The sequence below is a fragment of the Syngnathus scovelli genome, unplaced genomic scaffold (assembly GCF_024217435.2).
Source record: "Syngnathus scovelli strain Florida unplaced genomic scaffold, RoL_Ssco_1.2 HiC_scaffold_28, whole genome shotgun sequence".
Classification (NCBI taxonomy): Eukaryota; Metazoa; Chordata; class Actinopteri; order Syngnathiformes; family Syngnathidae; genus Syngnathus; species Syngnathus scovelli.
The window spans coordinates 224,958-243,479 of NW_026061370.1; the positions used below are offsets into that span (position 1 = coordinate 224,958).

Here is an 18,522-nt window from a genome sequence, read left to right on the forward strand (position 1 = left end):
TATTTTCATTTTTTGCAAAAGCTTACAAGCCACATATTCCCGTGGGGCTCGTGGAGCAATGGATAACGAACGCATCTGTCTACAGATCAGAAGATTCCAGGACTCCTGGCCAGCTCACATGCCATTTTGTGGTCAACATTAGCTATGTGTAATTTCTGTGAACTATTGGGTTGAAGTAACTCACAGACACTGTCAACCAATAGTCTTTCCAATTTTGTCTCATCTCGAGACTTAGGGATCTTCGGATCTGCGTAGTTATTGGATAGTTCCACCAACATTTTAACATCAACAATCTTTCATGGTCTGCTTGAGTGTCGTGGCTGAAGATCCTAGAGAAAAGACCCTAAACATGCAACTGCATGTTGGCCATAATATAGCATTGAGGCGGCTGCAACCCCAGTTTGAATCTGGTTAATAGCCGAATGAACTTGTTGCAGTTATTTTTTATTCACCCTCAACAGTCTTACGTTGGACCATGACAAATTTACATACACGCAAGCTTACAGAAAATGACAACTTCCCGTGGGGCTAGTGGCTCGTTCCTTGCTCTGAACGGACAGCCAAAACGATTCCTAACACTTACTAATTAAGTCCTAACCAATTCCTGTGTGTGTATGGGGGAGGGGGGGGGGGGGGGGGGCAAAGGAACCAATCAGATGGCCCGAATCCATGCATGGCCGATGACGGCAGTGATCAACACAGTGATATTTGAGAATTGAAATGAAGTTTATAGGATTTGCAGACAGTGTACAATCATTATTTAAACAAAAGTAGGCAGGCGCATACATTTGGAAACCCCAACAGAAAAATGACATCAATATTTAGTAGTTCCTCCTTTTGCAGAAATAACAGCCTCTGAACCAGTGGTTCTTAACCTGGATTCGGTCAAACTCTAGGGGTTCGGTGAGTCGGTCTCAGGGGTTTAGCAGAGCCTCCCTCCACTGCGGAGGTCCGAACACACCTGATTTATAAATTCGTGATAACGCATATCTGAACTGGTCTCGCAAAGGCAACAGCAGAAGTACTACTGATTTGCTGGTATATCATTTGTCGTGAATTCATGCATTGTGTTGGTTTTATTCTTTCAACAAGGTGGTGTCCATGCACTTCTGCATAAGTTCCGCTCTAGTCTTCTGGCCCAACTCTTTCGTACATATGATGACCATGGAAAGTTCTTTGCGAATGATCAATCTTTGCCTTTCATGTTCATCGGGACTACCCTTTTAATAGGTACCTACACTGTGTATTTGGATAGAGACTGCTGAAAGGGGACACATATATGCCTCGTGAACTACATGCATTACTGCGGGTGAAGAAGAGTGAACAAATAAGTCAGCAGACAAGCTTGCCGATTTATTAGTGCCCAGAAGAGCAGCACTCTGTTCCGTACTGTAACCTGCTAGGTTTGTTCCCGGTTCTTTATCTTTAATGCTCGATATGCTAACAGCAATTACCAAGAGGCAGCCTTCACAGTTTAACTCTTTAATGTATGCCAGAATGATCGATGCACAGCTGTGGAGCCCTTTCTGCCAGATGCGAAAGAAGGTCCCTCTCTCAGCGCCAAGGTTCCTGCTCTTATACTACTCTGGGCCGCCTTCCTGCAAGGAGGCGACTCTGCCTAATCTGTATGATAACGTGTGACCTTGTCGTCTTAACTGAGAGCGAATTCTACATATGTGCAAAGGGTGTCATAGAGAAGAGAAAGCTAATAAAGCAAGAGAAGGGTTGCAGCAATATAACGGCATAGCTCAAGCTGCCCAGCTAAACACATGTGCCAAAGAGGCCTATTCTAACAAACCGTTGGTGAGAATGGCTAGAGATAGACTCTTATTGTTCCTCCCCACGGAAATCTTTAGTAAAAGGCGAACGATTTATTCGATCTGAAGAGAAAAAAGAATGAGCTGATAATCTGGGTGAAAACGGGCCACCCCACTGCTGGTCTCACCAAATTCACAGAGGGTCTCACACTCAAATTGCAGCAACCATTCCTTCTAATACAAACAATAGACGTTCATAGATTTACTATACTTAGAAGGCCTCAACCTAAATAGAAGGTTTAAACGAACGAGTATTTTGTGTTCATTAATGTCTTTTTTACTTAAAACATTGTTGGCGCACAGGATTGTAGGTACCTGATCGAACACATTCTTTCAAACAGCGATTGGGCGTCTATTTTGAGTATTGAAGGTAAAAACAGTTGTATGTCTTGGTACGTGTACTTTTGATATCAGAGAATGGGAAACGATCCCATCTCTGTGTTTTATTTGAAAACATGTGATTTCATAACGACACAAATCGGGAAAGAAAATACGATCGTAATTTCTCAAATGATTTCTCAAATTTCAGAAGTGCTCTATATCTCTCGTGTCGCAAATAATTGAGGCTTTTGTCGTTGCAGTGGAGGTGAATTTGGAGTGTAATTCACCTCCACTGCGACGGTGGCGTTCGAGATTTGACATTTGAATATAAATCTGTCCGTTACATTCCGATTGGTAGCGAATATGACATGGACCTGAGGACTGCATTTTAGTGATGAACGAATTCTGATTAATATCATAGCCGGTTTGGGCGTGCCCTTTCAGGGTCATATTTTGTTTCTACCGCTGCCTCGTGGCAGCCAGGCCTAAAAAAAGATGGGAACACCTGAGGGAGGGAGTTTCACCAAGATGAATTTGGAAGAACTTTATGAAATAAAGTTGATGTTAAAACATAGGTGGACGTAATGTCTGGAAGCCTGCGTTCAACAGAAGGCTGTTTGGCAACAGTGAACAACGGACAAATTCAGCAAGGTAATTTACTGACGCCATGACCCAGATTCGTTCCGGTGATGCTACGGCCACAACACTATACGATCATGACCAATATGCAATCGCATACAATAAGTTTAGGGTCTTTTCTTTAGGATCTTCAGCCAAGACACCCATGAAAGAATGTTGATGTTAAAATGTCGGTGGAACTATCCAACTGTGCAGATCCGATGATCCCAAAGATTTGGGGTGAGACAACATTGAAAAAACGTTTTGCTTTGTTTACAGTGTCACTTATTTTGTGGCTTACCTTTTCTTCGTTACACATCTAAAGTATCGTATCATTTTACCTTGCGGCTTATACTACACCGTACATACCATATCACGTCGCCTATTCAACTCATGCATGAGATGCGATGGCTGAAATATTTAGGCGATGGGTTGCTACTCCATTGTGCTCTCCACTCATCATTTCATATCACATCCTCGTCGGTTTCACATTCACATCCAAAGTATCTTGGCACAACATACATAACATGACTTATCAACACAAGACGAGGTGGCCGAGAGGTTAAGGCGATGGATTGCTAATCCGTTGTGCTCTGCACGCATGGGTTCAAATCCCATCCTCGTCGAAGGCTTGCTTTGAGAGAATATTTGCCACAAACTAAACAGGAAAGAGGGTTCTTACCTGTGTATGTGTTTTGAACTGTCGCTTCTCTGAGAATCTTTGACCACAAACTGAGCAGGCAAAAGGTTTTTCTCACCAGTGTGGGTTCTTGTGTGTCTTTTGAAGTTTCCCATCTCTGAGAATCTTTGGCCACAAACTGAGTAAGAAAAAGGCTTTTCACCTGTGTGTGTTCTTGCATGTGTTTCTAAATTTACCTTCTGAGAGAATCTTTGGCCACAAACTGAGCAGGAAAAAGGGTTCTTACCAGTGTGGGTTGTTGTGTGTCTTTTCAAGCTTCCTTTCTCTGAGAATCTTTGGCCACAAGCTGAGCAGGAAACATTTTTTTCACCTGTGTGTGTTCTTCCATGTGTTTTTAAGTTTACCTTCTGGGAGAATCTTTGAAATTCTGCTGGAATGTAATGGGGTCAGCTGGTCTACTATGGGGCTCATTGGTGCAGGGGAATGATTCTCGCCTAGGGTTCTTTGATTGCCCGGGTTAAACTCCCGGACGAGCTCTTCTTTGAAACACTGTTGTCTATCGTTGTGTGGAGTCAAAGTCAAAGTCAAAGTCAGCTTTATTGTCAATTTCTCCACATGCCAAAGACACACAAAGAAACCGAAATTTCGTTCCCCCCTATCCCACGGTGACAAGACATGGCTCACAACAGACAAACAAGTAAACAAGTATAACAAAAGCGTGCTGAATAAATAATGAATAAATAACACAACAATAAATAAATAAATAAATAAATAAATACCGTATTTGCCGGTGTACAGGTCGACTCGGTGTATAAGTCGACCCCCTAAAATTCAACGGAAATTTACGATTTTATGATATATCCTTTGTATAAGTCGAGCTCAATTGTTGCATTATATTAAACTTCAAAATTCAATATGCGAAATTTATTGACGAAATGTGTTCAAATTCCGGGAGGCCGTGCGCATGCGGCTGTTTATAAGCACCGCGGAGGAGATCGCGGCCGGCGAGCTCGCGCACGCCGCCCGGCACCAACGGGAGGCCGGAAATAGCTCCAAGCCGAGCGGATCGGCACTTTATAAGCACCGCGCAGGAGATCGCGGCCGGCGAGCTCGCGCACGCCGCCCGGCACCAACAGGAGGTCGGAAATAGCTCCAAGCCGAGCGGATCGGCACTTTATAAGCACCGCGCAGGAGATCGCGGCCGGCGAGCTCGCGCACGCCGCCCGGCACCAACGGGAGGCCGGAAATAGCTCCAAGCCGAGCGGATCGGCACTTTATAAGCACCGCGCAGGAGATCGCGGCCGGCGAGCTCGCGCACGCCGCCCGGCACCAACGGGAGGTCGGAAATAGCTCCAAGCCGAGCGGATCGGCACTTTATAAGCACCGCGCAGGAGATCGCGGCCGGCGAGCTCGCGCACGCCGCCCGGCACCAACGGGAGGTCGGAAATAGCTCCAAGCCGAGCGGATCGGCACTTTATAAGCACCGCGCAGGAGATCGCGGCCGGCGAGCTCGCGCACGCCGCCCGGCACCAACGGGAGGTCGGAAATAGCTCCAAGCCGAGCGGATCGGCACTTTATAAGCACCGCGCAGGAGATCGCGGCCGGCGAGCTCGCGCACGCCGCCCGGCACCAACGGGAGGTCGGAAATAGCTCCAAGCCGAGCGGATCGGCACTTTATAAGCACCGCGCAGGAGATCGCGGCCGGCGAGCTCGCGCACGCCGCCCGGCACCAACGGGAGGTCGGAAATAGCTCCAAGCCGAGCGGATCGGCACTTTATAAGCACCGCGCAGGAGATCGCGGCCGGCGAGCTCGCGCACGCCGCCCGGCACCAACGGGAGGTCGGAAATAGCTCCAAGCCGAGCGGATCGGCACTTTATAAGCACCGCGCAGGAGATCGCGGCCGGCGAGCTCGCGCACGCCGCCCGGCACCAACGGGAGGTCGGAAATAGCTCCAAGCCGAGCGGATCGGCACTTTATAAGCACCGCGCAGGAGATCGCGGCCGGCGAGCTCGCGCACGCCGCCCGGCACCAACGGGAGGTCGGAAATAGCTCCAAGCCGAGCGGATCGGCACTTTATAAGCACCGCGCAGGAGATCGCGGCCGGCGAGCTCGCGCACGCCGCCCGGCACCAACGGGAGGTCGGAAATAGCTCCAAGCCGAGCGGATCGGCACTTTATAAGCACCGCGCAGGAGATCGCGGCCGGCGAGCTCGCGCACGCCGCCCGGCACCAACAGGAGGTCGGAAATAGCTCCAAGCCGAGCGGATCGGCATTTTATAAGCACCGCGCAGGAGATCGCGGCGCCTCATTGGACTTCCAGTGGGCCGCGCACTCGCGCACGCCGCCCGGTTCAAATTTTCTAAGTGCAACGCACAATGAGATGCATGAGAAACGGCCTTGGTTACCATCACATTTGAAGCGATGAATACGAAGTTAAATTTTATGACTCGGTGTATAAGTCGAGGTCGATTTTTTTCGGTTGATTTTGGATCGAAAAAGGTCGACCAATACACCGGCAAATACGGTAAATAAATAAATAAATAAATAAATAAATAAATAAATAAATAAATAAATAAATAAATAAGAGGAGCAGAAAAAAAAGGAGCAAGTGCGCGTACAGCAGACATTCCCGAAAATAGCGCAACAGTGCCGCACGCTACGCAGAAGGGGGTCGCGAGTTCAGGGCCCTAACAGCCTGGAGAAAGAAGCTGTTGGCGAGTCTGGTGGTGCGGGAGCGCAGGCTCCTGTACCTCTTCCCAGAGGGCAGAAGGTCAAACAAAGAGTGAGCCGGGTGACTCACATCTCTGGCAATCGAGGTTGCCTTGCGGGCGAGATGGGAGGTGTAAATGTCCTTCAGGGAGGGGAGCGAAGCACCAAGAGTCTTACCAGCCGTATTCACTATGCGCTGCAGGGCCTTCAAGTTCTGTTCAGTGCAGTTACCACCCCAGACAGCGATGCAACTGGTGAGGACGCTCTCAATGGTGCCATGGTAGAATGTAGACAGGACTGCCTGAGGAGCACATGCACGCCTGAGCTTCCGCAGGAAGTACAGGCGGCGCTGAGCTTTCTTTGCCAGTGACGAGGTGTTTGCGGACCAGGAGAGGTCCTCACTGATGTGCACCCCCAGGAACTTGGTGCAGCTCACCCTCTCCACCACAGCACCGTTGATGATCAGCGGCAGGTGTGTTGTGTGACCCTTCCGGAAGTCAACAATGATTTCCTTGGTCTTATTGACGTTCAGCAGGAGGTTGTTGTCCCTGCACCACGTGGTCAGAAGGTCAACTTCCGACCTGTACCGAGTCTCGTCGCCTTTCGTGATGAGACCCACCAGAGTCGTGTCGTCAGCAAACTTCACTATGTGGTTGTCGCTGTAGGTCGCAGTGCAGTCATGCGTCAGCAGGGTGAAGAGCAATGGACTGAGCACGCAGCCCTGGGGGGCCCCCGTGCTCAGCGTGATGCTGGCGGAGATTTTGTCGCCAACACGCACCACCTGAGGCCTCTGACAGAGGAAGTCCAGTATCCAGTTGCAGAGGGAGGTACTGAGGCCCAGCTCATAGAGTTTGCAGATGAGTCGCTGCGGCACAATGGTGTTGAAGGCAGAGCTGAAGTCCACAAACAGCAACCTCACATATGAGTCCTTTCTCATATGACAGGCCAATGTTACACAGAATGTACCATGGTCTGCAAGCTTTCTTTGAGGCTCGTTGGTCTAGGGCAGGGGTGTCAAACTCATTTTTGTCGCGGGCCACATTGTAGTCAAAGTTTCCCTCGATGGGCCATTATGACTGTCAACCCAAATAAATAAACGCCTCATATTATATACAGTATAAGCTACAAAACAAACTGACAAATAATTGCTTTTTCAAATCAGACTCGTGGAAACTTTTCACATATTTCAAAAATAATTTTAAGAAGATTCTTAAAAGTTCCGACAATTTGCAATGTTAGTATGACATAGATTTAATGCACAATTTGTCGTTGCGGGCCACAGAAAATGATACGGTGAGCCATAACTGGCCCCCGGGCCTCGAGTTTGACACCAGTGGTCTAGGGGTATGAATCTTGCTTTGGGTGTGAGAGGTCTGGGGTTTAACTCCCAGATGATCCCTTCGTTAAAACATTGCTGTTGATCAACTAGCCCCATTTCATCTGAGGTGCATGTCACATGGGCTGTCAATTGAAACGAAACGGGTTGTGTTCATTTACCTTGGGTCTCTTGAATCTGTTGTTTCGATTCTCATCACTTGAATCTGCCGTCATGTGTCATCCATTGCGCCACTCACCCTACAAGACTGTATCGACTGTAAACTTGTGTGGAAAACTGTCATTGTCCAAAGGAAGGCTGCTTAGCAACAGTGACCAGCAGACAAATTCATCAAAGTAATTTGATTATACCATAACCCGGATTCGAATGGAACACAACCATTAACCACTACACGATCATGGCCTGTATGCAGTAGCGTTAAATAAGTTGCGCATATTGGCCATGATCATATAGTGGTTAGTACTCGGTGTTGTGGCTGCAGCAACCCTGGTTCGAATCAGGGTCATGGCATACTCAAATAACTATGTGGAATTTGTCCCTTGCTCACTATTGCTGAACAGCCATCTTTAGGACAATGACGATTTTCCTCACGTTTGCGGTCGATAGCCTTAACTTGTAGGGCGAATGGCGCAATGGATAAAGCATCATGGCATATTCAAATAATGTCACCCATTTTTTTTTTGTTTTTCATTTTTGCAAAAGTGTTACACACAAGTTTATAAGCCACATATTCCCGTGGGGCTCGTGGAGCAATGGATAACGCATCTGTCTACAAATCAAAAGATTCCAGGACTCCTGGCCAGCTCACATACCATTTTGTGGTCAACATTAGCTATGTGTAATTTATGTGAACTTTTGGGTTGAAGTAACTCACAGACACCATCAAAAAATAGTCTTTCCAATTTTGTCTGATCTCAAGTCTTAGGAATCATCGGATCTGCGTAGTTATTGGATAGTTCAACCAACATTTTAACATCGACATTCTTTCATGGTCTGCCTGGGTGTCGTGGCTGAAGTTCCTAGAGAAAAGACCCTAAACATGCAACTGCATATTGGCCATAATATAGCAATGAGGCGGCTGCAACCCCAGTTTGAATCTGGTTAATAGCAGAATAAACTTGTTGCAGTTATTTTTTATTCACCCTAAACAGTCTTACGTTGGACCATGACAAATTTACATACACACAAGCTTACAGAAAATGACAACTTCCCGTGGGGCTAGTGGCTTGTTTCTTGCTCTGAACAGACAGGCAAAACGATTCCTAGCATTTACTAATCAAGTCCTAACCAATTCCTGTGTGTATGGGGGGGCAAAGGAACCAATCAGATGGCCCGAATCCATGCATGGCGGATGATGGCAGTGACACAGATATTTGAGAAGTGAAATGAAGTTTATAGGATTTGCAGACAGGGTGCAATCATTATTTAAACAAAAGTAGGCAGGTGCATACATTTGGAAACTCCAACAGAAAAATGACAGCAATATTTAGTAGATCCTCCTTTTGCAGAAATAACTGCCTCTAAACCAGTGGTTCTTAACCTGGATTTGGTCAAACTCTAGGGGTTCGGTGAGTCGGTCTCAGGGGTTCAGCAGAGCCTCCACTGCGGAGGTCCGAACACACCAGATTTATAAATTCGTGATAAAGCATATCTGAACTGGTCTCGCAAAGGCAATAGCAGAAGTCACACCGATTTGGTGGTATGTCATTTGTCGTGAATTCATGCATTGTGTTGGTTTTATTCTTTCAGCAAGGTGGTGTTCATGCACTTCTGCATGAGTTCCGCTCTATTCTGGCCCAACTCTTTCGGTGCAGCCGTTGTACATATGATGACCCTGGAAAGTTCTTGGCGAATTATCCATCTTTGCCTTTCATGTTCATCGGGTCTACCATTTTAATAGGTATCTACACTGTGTATTTGGATAGAGACTGCTGAAAGGGGAAGCATATATGCCTCGTGAACTATATTTATTACTGCGGGTGAAGAAGAGTGAACAAATAAGTCATCAGACAAGTTTGCCGATTTATTAGTGCCCAGAAGAGCAGCACTCTGTTCCGTACTGTAACCTGTTAGGTTTGATCCCAGTTCTTTATCTTTAATGCTCGATATGCTAACAGCAATTACCAAGAGGCAGCCTTCACAGTTTAACTATTTGATGTATGCCAGAATGATCGATGCACAGCTGTGGAGCCCTTTCTGCGAGATGCGAAAGAAGGTCCCTCTCCCAGCGCCAAGGTTCCTGCTCTTATACTACTCTGGGCCGCCTTTCTGCAAGGAGGCGACTCTGCCTAGCCTGTGTGATGACGTGTGACCTTGTAGTCTTAACTGAGAGCGACTTCTACATATGTGCAAAGGGTGTCATAGAGAAGAGAAAGCTAATAAAGCAAGAGAAGGGTTGCAGCGATATAACGGCATAGCTCAAGCTACCCAGCTAATCACATGTGCCAAAGAGGCCTATTCTAACAAACCGTTGCTGAGAATGGGTAGACGGGGAAGCCTGTAAGTGAGTCCGTCACTCGCATACTCCATCGCTTCTCGGCCTTTTGGCTAAAATCAAGTGTAGTCTCGGTTCTTGGGTTTGAGGGATTAAGAGAGCTGATCATAGAAGAGAGAATTTTAACCATAAAAGTGGTGCCAAAGAGGCCTATTCTAACAAACCGTTGGTGAGAATGGGTAGAGATAGACTCTTATTGTTCCTCCCCACGGAAATCTTTAGTAAAAGGCGAAAGATTTATTCCATCTGAAAAGAAAGAGAGATCTGATAATCTGGGTCAAAACGGGCCACGTCACTGCTGGTCTCACCAAATTCACAGGCGGTCTCACACTCAAATTGTAGCAACCAGTCCTTCTAATACAAACAATAGACGTTGATAGATTTACTATACTTACAAGGACTCAACCTAAATAGAAGGTTTAAACAAGTATTTTGTTTTCATTAATGTCTTTTTTACTTTAAACATCTTTGGCGCACAGGATTGTAGGTACCTGATCAAACCTTCTTTCAAACAGCGTCACCTATCGATTGGGCGTCTATTATGAGTATTGAAGGTAAAAACAGTTGTATGTCTTGGTACGTGTACTTTTGGTATGAGAGAATGGGAAATGATCCCATCTCTGTGTTTTATTTGAAAACGTGTGATTTCATAACTTTATTCAAATCGGGAAACAAAATACGATCGTAATTTCTCAAATGATTTCTCAAATTTCAGAAGTGCTCTATATCTCTCGTGTCGCAAATAATTGAGGCTTTTCTCGTTGCTGGCATGGTTTGGAGTGTAATTTACCTCCACTGTGATGGTGGCGTTCGATATTTGACATTTGAATATAAATCTGTCAATTTACTTTAGAAAGTAAATGTTGTTTTCTAGAAATCTATACTGAGATGTATGAGGAACAACAATCGGGCGTATTCTTAAAAAGACAGACCTACAGCCGACAAAAAGGTTTTGATACGTTCATATCATATGACGAGTCAGGAACGTGGTAATTCCATATTATTTTGCATTGACTAATTTGGTTAATACAGTTTAGCAAGCAAATGCACAGTTCCATAGTACAGTTAATAACATGCTCAAAAGCATTCAGTGTGTCACAGCACCGCAGACCTAAACTCCATGTACGTACGACTGCGTGTGATTTTTGTTTTAATCAGAAAGACCAGGGGAGAGCGCGAACGCAGTCCACGACTGTTGTGTTTATACGGAGTAGAGATGAACACGAATGCAACTTCTTTATTCAGCAACTTTTTATTTTCTCCCCACTCATGTCTTACATAGCAGTACAATGCCCCTGGCGCACCACAGAGCCCCCAACTGTCAACATTATTTGAGACCTCCAATAACAAACTATAGAATATTATAGTTTCAACATACGATAATACCACATCTCCCTTTTTCCAGGGATCATAGGGTAGACTGCCTTTGTCTCGTCAGACCTTAGAGCAGTGGTTCTTAACCTGGGTTCGATCGAACCCTAGGGGTTAGGTGAGTCGGCTTCAGGGGTTCGGCAGAGCTGGTATGTCATTGCCCCGCCCCCGCCCCGCTACCCCCCCCCCCCCCCGCCCCCCCGCCCACGGATGGCTGAACACACCTGAATATCGTGTAAATTCGTGATAACGCATATCTGAACTGTTCTTGCAAAGGCAACAGCAGAAGTCACACTGATTTGCTGGTATGTCATCCCCCCCTATATAGAGGGGTTCGGTGAATGTGCACATGAAACTGATGGGGTTCGTTTAACTCGCCCCCCAAAGAGGGGTTTGTTGAATGCACATATGGACCTGATGGGGTTCGGTACCTCCAAAAAGGTTAAGAACCACTGCCTTAGAGGATTATTCTGCCTCTTGTGTAGAAAGGTCTGTTCCTAACTTTTGCCAAGGTCTTTCAGGGCACCCTGATGGCACGAGTGCCTCTTTTGGGTTGTGTCGCTCTTGTATGCATGTCCTGCAGTTCAGTACCATTTTGTTCACTTGCTGGCTGAGTCCCGGCCACCACACAGATTGACGTGCACGTGATTTACATTCCAGGACACCTAAGTGTCCTTCGTGTAATTTGAACAGCACGTCGTTCCTCATTGCGGAAGGTATTACCAGTCGTGTGTCCTTTAGCATCTTTCACTGTTAATGTGGCTCGCTCCGGCCAGTCATTTTTTAGCGCTGGTTCCTGTTTTGCATGTGCTGGCCATCCTTCCATGCACATGGTCATGACACGCGAGCAGACACTGTCGGCTTTCAACTGCTCTTTCAGGTTTTCTGTATATGATGAGCTGACAGGTAGACTCTCAGTGACACAGTCCACAAATATGTTTGTGCTCTCCATCAGCTCCTGGTCATCAGTGGACATGCGTCATTTTACAGGTTGCACGTGAAAGTGTGTCTGCTGTCCAAAGCGACTTTCCTGGTACGTGCACGATGGAGTATGAGTAGCGCATCACCCTCATCCTGAAACCCTGGATTCTCTGTGGCAAAAGATCCAGTGCTTGGGCTCCAAGCAGGATGAGAAGGGGTTTATGGTCGGTCTCCAGGCAAAACTCCTTTCCAATGAGGAAATCCCGAAACCGTTCACAGGCCCATGTGAGGCCCATGTGAGGCCCAGAGCTTCCTTCTCCACCTGTGTGTATCGTTGCTCAGTTGGAGTGAGTGACCGTGATGCGTAAGACACAGGCTTCCATCCTTCCCCTCATTTCTGAAGAATTACGCCCCCCAACCCATATGATGATGCATCAGCAGATACTTTGGTGTCTCTGCCCGGGTCATACATAGCCAGCACCGGAGGAGAGGACAGAGCTTTCTTTAGGTCTTCAAATGCTGCTTTTGTCCTTTTGGGGCACGACCACCATGCCGGCACACCAATCAGTTGGCTCCTTCACCCGACTAATGACGCCCAGAGCTTCCATGCGCTGGAGCTCTCTCTTGACTTCACCCACCAGTGGTAGTGGAATCCTCCTGGTTTTTTTTACTGAATATGGCACGGCACCTGGCTTGACCTTTATGGTGTATGTTTGTTGTAGCTAACCCAGACCGCTGCGCAACTTGGGGTAACTTGCCTTGAAAGTCTCCATGTCTATGCTGTCGACTCGGATAAGCAAGCCAAGAAATGTGCTCTGGTTTTGATCAATATATCAGTGTTTTTTTTCATTTGCCGTTCTCATCCCTGATGTTTAGCTCTGCTTCAAAATGAGGCTTGTCATCTTTCTGTGGCAACTGTGATTTTTTTCTGTGGCTCATCACCTGACACCTACCCACAGTTTGCGGTGTATTTGTCTCCCTAGACTCAATATATATATTTGTGTGTGTATATATAAACAGTGATCTCCAAGAACCACCATCATGTGTTTTTTTTTTTTAACAACGATTACTTCTAGAACATTCCTTGAAAATAATACGTCCTCATCAGTGAGTTGTTTTAGAACAGGCCTGTCGGCTACTCATGTGGTAGTTGGGGGCTGCCTTTTGCCGATGGGCACAACTGTAGTGAATGCAAACTTCCTGTGTTGCAGAGAAGAACCAGCGGACACACATAGTCATTGCTTTTCTTTTTGTACCTTTAATCAGAAATCTGCTATTGGCTGTAATGAAGATTTGGCACACAAAACGTACCTATATTCCTGGACTTGGACTCGGTCGGACTCTGTCATTTTTGCCGGACTCGGACTCAGACTCGGTGCTGATTTTGACCGAGTCCACCGAGTCCGACAATAAAAAAATCACGTTCAATTTTATTTTCATCATGCTGCTCAGAATGCGAGTAGGAATACTGTCCACAGCCCTGCTTACGATCAATGCGGCCACGTTGAGTTGCACTTAGGCTAATGTTTACATTATGTACCAATGTCAAGGACGATTATGTCACCCAGCTTATATCATTGATGTGTTTCGATAGTTGTGGGGTCGTCACTAATTATTTGTGTTTAGATAAATGTCTGAGCTATAATGGTGTAATTAATGATTAAAAAATATTATCTTACATGTCCCGTGTTTCAGAATGGTTATTTAATTGGGCAAGAGTGTTTTCAAGCGTTTTGCCTCATGCCAATGGCACTCAGGGCTAAGGGTGGGCTTCAATGACCATTTTTGTAAAGCCACGCATTTAATACCATGTCAAATAATATATTAGAGTGTAGGTTATGTTCCAATGTATCCACTTCTATCGGTTAAATTGTCAACCGTACATTTATGACTATGCCTCGAGTGATCTACGTTATGAACTAGCACAACTCCGGTGGGGCAGGGAAAATGTTATCGATCCGACGTCCGATTGGAACGTCGCCTCACTTTTACGTCCGCCCTCTCAGCAAGGGATCCTATATAAGCCGAACCAGCCAGTGTGAAAGCAGTTGCGTTCGTTCTGATAGATTTTGATCTAAATTAGCCTTGACTAAAGACGAAGCAGTCACATGAATTAACGGAAAAAATTGACAGCCGGACTGGGACCCGGACTCGGACTCGGTGGTCAAGAGGCCGGACTCGGTGCAAAAATCCGACCGAGTCCACAGCCCTGGCTCAAACCTCATTGAATAAAGTACATAAGCAGACAAGTATATTCACATATTAAATAAATAAAAGAAACATTTTAAACATATAATTATACCTACACACCAAATCAATAAAGAAGACATTGTCACGTGCTGGTGCCACCGGCGACAGGACCACGCCCCCCTGTCAATGGAATCGCCGTCACCTGCCACGGGCTCATGGACAGCACTATATCAGCGCCGCCAGCGCAGACCTGAGTGTCAGTCTGTCCCTTGATGCTGCCTTGCTCATCAGTCCCGAAGCTACGGACCCGCTTGACTACTTGGAACCCCCGCAGAATCGTTTGTCCTCTCCAGCCCGATCGCCGCTCCAGCGCCCGCTGTTCCCATCATCCCCTTCTCCAATAAAGTCCGTCGCTACGCACTTGGCTGTACTGTCCGTTCCCTTACAGTACAGACTGACCAACGCTATGCAGCCAGCGAACGACGAGACGGCATTGAGTCGACTGGAGCGAGCCGAGACCGCCGTCAGCAGCCCGTCTGCCGACATCCGGCACCTGATCAAGGTTGGTCAGCAGCAACAGCTACAGCAGCAGGAGATGGCCCAAGCCCTCCAGAGACTGTCGGTGGCTGCGTCCCCGGCTGTCACGGTACCCCCGCACCGCTCGTCTGCCGAGGCCAGGACGCTCGTGGACGTCCCGGAGCCCCGCCTTGGCAACATCGAGAAGTTTAACGGCGATCCCAAGCACGTGAGGGCATTCGTGACGAACTGCCGCATAATGTTCAGCCTCCAGCCAATCACGTTTTCGTCGGAATCAGCCAAGGTCGGGTTCGTCCTAACCCACCTCACGGGCGAGGCGCGGCTGTGGGGCCTGGCCGAATATGAAAGGATGGCCCCGGCTTGCGATTCCTTCGACGCCTTCGCGGAGGAATTGCTCCGCCTGTTCGACCTGGGATCCGCCGCCGAGGACGCCGCCGAGGAACTGGCGACGCTGCGTCAAGGTAGCCGATCGGTCGCAGAGTACGCCCTTAAGTTCCAGACGTTGGCCGGCAGCAGCGGATGGAACACGCCGGCGCTCGTTAGCACCTTCCTAAACGGACTCGCTGAGTACATGAAAGATGGACTGGTTGCGTACGATCGCCCGCGAACCCTGAGGGGCGCGATGGACTTGGCGGCCCGAGTAGACCGGCGGATCCAGACGCGGCGGCGCGATCGGGAGAGGAGGTCCCCGCGAAACCCGTGTGGTCACATTCCTCCGTCTGCTGGGGACCCGCCAACCACACCACCCGCCGAGCCCATGGATCTGGGAGGGGCTCGGGTTCCCTCGGAGGAGCACCGTCGACGCCCCTCACTGGGCTTGTGTTTTTACTGTGGGGAGGGGGGCCATCGGGTGGCGGGGTGCCCGTTAAAGAGGCCGGAGCTCACGCGGCGTCGGGGGATCCGCGTGAGCTCGACCAGCACCGGCTCTCCCAGCCCCAGCACGCTCACGCTACAGGCACGCGTCCAGCTCGCGGCGGGCGACCAGAACGTGGCGGCCTTGGTGGATTCCGGCGCGGAGGGGAACATCATGGACATTAGCCTGGCACGCAAGTGGGGTGTCGGCTTCCTCCCTCTGAGCCCGTCTATTCCCGCACGTGCCATTGATGGCCGTCTGATCGGCGAGGTGGCTTTCGTGACGGAACCAATTAAGTTATTGCTCTCGGGCAATCACCACGAGACCATCCCGTTTTTTCTTCTCTCCCTCCCAGGACAGCAGCTCATACTGGGGCACCCTTGGTTGCGGCAGCACAACCCGGTGCTGGACTGGGAGGTGGGGGTTGTTCGGCAGTGGAGCGAACGCTGCCATCAGGCGTGCCTGAAGGCGGCCACCAGCCCACTCAGCAGAGCCCCGCCGAGGTACAGTCCCGACATCCCCAATGTCCCAGCGTTTTATCACGAGCTCAAGGAGGTTTTTAGTAAAGCCAGGGCCACTTCTCTTCCTCCACACCGGTCCTACGACTGCGCTATCGAGCTGTTACCCGGCACCTTCCCTCCCAAAGGACGCGTCTACTCCCTGTCCGCTCCTGAGCGCCGGGCTATGGAGGAATACATCCGGGAGTCCCTGGCAGCCGGTATCATACGACCGTCCTCTTCACCTGCGGGAGCGGGGTTCTTCTTCGTGAAGAAGAAGGAGGGCACGCTACGCCCGTGTATCGACTACCGGGGACTAAACGAGATCACTGTGAAGAACCGATACCCTCTGCCTCTTCTGTCTTCCGCCTTCGAGAGCCTTCAGGGAGCCACCATTTTCACCAAGCTGGATCTTCGCAACGCCTACCACCTAATCCGCATCCGGGAGGGAGACGAGTGGAAGACGGCTTTCAACACCCCGAGCGGACACTACGAGTACTTGGTGGTTCCGTTTGGGCTCACCAACGCCCCAGCGGTTTTCCAGTCACTGATTAATGACGTGCTACGAGACATGCTGGACAAATTTGTGTTCGTTTATTTAGACGACATCCTCATTTTCTCACGCTCGCTCCCTGAGCACATCAAGCATGTACGGGCGGTGCTGCGCCGTCTCCTTGAGAATTCGCTCTACGTGAAGGCGGAGAAGTGCGAGTTCCACGCCTCCTCTGTCAGATTCCTCGGCTATGTGGTGCGTGAGGGATCCATCGAGATGGACCCTGGGAAGGTGCAAGCGGTCACGTCATGGCCTGTTCCCGAAACACGCAAGCGACTGCAATAGTTCTTAGGGTTCGCGAACTTTTATCGCCGTTTTATCCGTGGATACAGCACAGTGGCCGCGCCCCTCACCTCCCTTACCAGCCCCGCCTCCCCGTACAAATGGACGGAACGGGCAGAACGGGCATTTCAGGAGCTTAAGAGGAGGTTCACATCCGCTCCCATCCTCAGGGTTCCCGATCCCGACAGACAGTTCGTGGTAGAGGTGGACGCCTCGAACGTGGGTGTCGGGGCGGTGCTGTCTCAACGTAGCCACCAAGACGATCGCCTCCACCCGTGCGCCTTCTTTTCTCGCCGTCTGTCGGCCTCGGAACGAAACTATGACATCGGGAATCGGGAGCTCCTCGCCGTCAAGTTGGCCTTGGAGGAGTGGCGGCATTGGCTGGAGGGCGCCACCACTCCGTTCATCGTCTGGACCGACCACCGCAACTTGGAGTATCTGCGATCGGCCAAGAGGCTGAACGCAAGACAAGCACGGTGGGCTCTGTTCTTTGACCGGTTTGAGTTCTCTCTTTCCTATAGACCGGGTTCCCGTAACGCGAAGGCGGACGCCCTGTCGCGTTTGTTTCCTGGGGGGGAGGAGGGACAGGGTCCGCCTCCCACTATCCTCCCGAGCTCAGTTCGGGTGGCGGCTCTTACATGGGAGATCGAACGCCAAGTGGAAGCCGCATCACGCGATCAACCCGGCCCCAGCAACTGCCCGGAGGGTCGCCTGTTCGTCCCTGAAGGTCTGCGGTCGTCCGTGCTGCAATGGGCGCACGACTCACGCCTGGCCTGTCATCCCGGCGCGGCACGCACGAGGTACGTGGTGGCACAGCGTTTCTGGTGGCCCACCTGGCAAGTGGACACCAGCGATTACGTCAGAGCCTGCTCAATTTGTAACCGCTACAAGACGTCTACTCGTCCTCCGGCCGGGCTGCTTCAACCCTTGCCGGTCCCCCAGCGTCCCTGGTCTCACCTGTCGATCGACTTTGTCACGGGCCTCCCCCCCTCTGAGGGAAACACGGTGGTCCTCACGGTGGTGGACCGTTTTAGCAAAATGACGCATTTCATCCCTCTGCCTAAGCTCCCATCTGCGAAGCAGACGGCGTCCATCATGGTGCGGGAGGTGTTTCGCCACCACGGTCTCCCACAGGACATCGTGTCAGACCGAGGACCTCAATTCGCTTCCACCTTCTGGACGGAGTTCTGCCGACTCCTCGGCGCCACGGCCAGCCTCTCCTCGGGGTTTCACCCTCAGTCCAACGGTCAAGCGGAGCGCCTGAACCAGGAACTGGGCAGGTCTCTCCGATGCATGGCCGCCGGGGACCAGCGCGGGTGGGTCCAACAGCTTCCCTGGGTAGAGTACGCTCACAATTCCCTCCCCAGCTCGGCTACTGGACTT

The 18,522-nt window shown here is 49.5% G+C and overlaps 3 non-coding genes across 3 annotated transcripts; 1 reads left to right on the forward strand and 2 right to left on the reverse strand.

The window, feature by feature from the left end:
* Positions 1-1,788: 1,788 nt before the first annotated feature.
* On the reverse strand, positions 1,789-1,900 carry LOC125993382 (U5 spliceosomal RNA). Its single transcript, XR_007490177.1, has one exon. It is a non-coding gene; the product is annotated as a U5 spliceosomal RNA (small nuclear RNA).
* Positions 1,901-3,300: 1,400 nt separating this feature from the next.
* trnas-gcu (transfer RNA serine (anticodon GCU)) lies at positions 3,301-3,382 on the forward strand. The gene has a single exon. It is a non-coding gene; the product is annotated as a tRNA-Ser (tRNA).
* Positions 3,383-10,089: 6,707 nt separating this feature from the next.
* On the reverse strand, positions 10,090-10,199 carry LOC125993374 (U5 spliceosomal RNA). Its single transcript, XR_007490169.1, has one exon. It is a non-coding gene; the product is annotated as a U5 spliceosomal RNA (small nuclear RNA).
* Between the last annotated feature and the right edge of the window lie 8,323 nt (positions 10,200-18,522).